The sequence below is a fragment of the Eurypyga helias genome, unplaced genomic scaffold (assembly GCF_000690775.1).
Source record: "Eurypyga helias isolate BGI_N326 unplaced genomic scaffold, ASM69077v1 scaffold29607, whole genome shotgun sequence".
In the NCBI taxonomy this organism is placed as follows: domain Eukaryota; kingdom Metazoa; phylum Chordata; class Aves; order Eurypygiformes; family Eurypygidae; genus Eurypyga; species Eurypyga helias.
In genome coordinates this window covers 1-225 of record NW_010260236.1, presented here as the reverse complement: position 1 = coordinate 225, position 225 = coordinate 1, and positions in this window count along the sequence as shown.

The window sequence follows — 225 nt, the reverse complement described above, 5'->3', positions numbered from 1 at the left end:
TCCACAACCCCCCCGAATAAGAGGGGCTTTCACGGATGGCAAATTTGCCCCACTCCAGCAGCAGCTGCCGCATTTCGGGGACAAGGAGCTGAGCGTCACCCGTGGTGAGCATCCCTCCATGGCACAGGAGGCAGCTCCGGAGGCTGGGGGACAAGAGCCAGAGACCCTTATCGGTGGTGTTTACAGCCCCAGCCCGCCCAGCTGTGTTTACACTGCTGAGATGAA